Below are 229 nucleotides of genomic sequence, written 5' to 3'. Positions count from 1 at the left end.
CGGGCATTTGGTACCGGGCCGCACAGAAAGAACTTGCCTTAATTCCGTTTTATTTATTTCGGAATACGAAAGATGTTTTATTTTGAAAACTTACCGGATTCTCCGTTACATCCGTCTGTGTCCAGCTTGACACACGTCAAGCCACGCTTCTCCGTAACGCGACCAATTAGGCTAAAAACAAACACCGGAGCTCGCAAAATGAGTAAAAAAAACTGCTGGAGATCGCAAA

Source organism: Hippocampus comes, unplaced genomic scaffold (assembly GCF_001891065.2).
Source record: "Hippocampus comes isolate QL1 unplaced genomic scaffold, H_comes_QL1_v1.1 scaffold236, whole genome shotgun sequence".
Lineage (NCBI taxonomy): Eukaryota > Metazoa > Chordata > Actinopteri > Syngnathiformes > Syngnathidae > Hippocampus > Hippocampus comes.
This window is presented reverse-complemented; position numbering follows the sequence as displayed.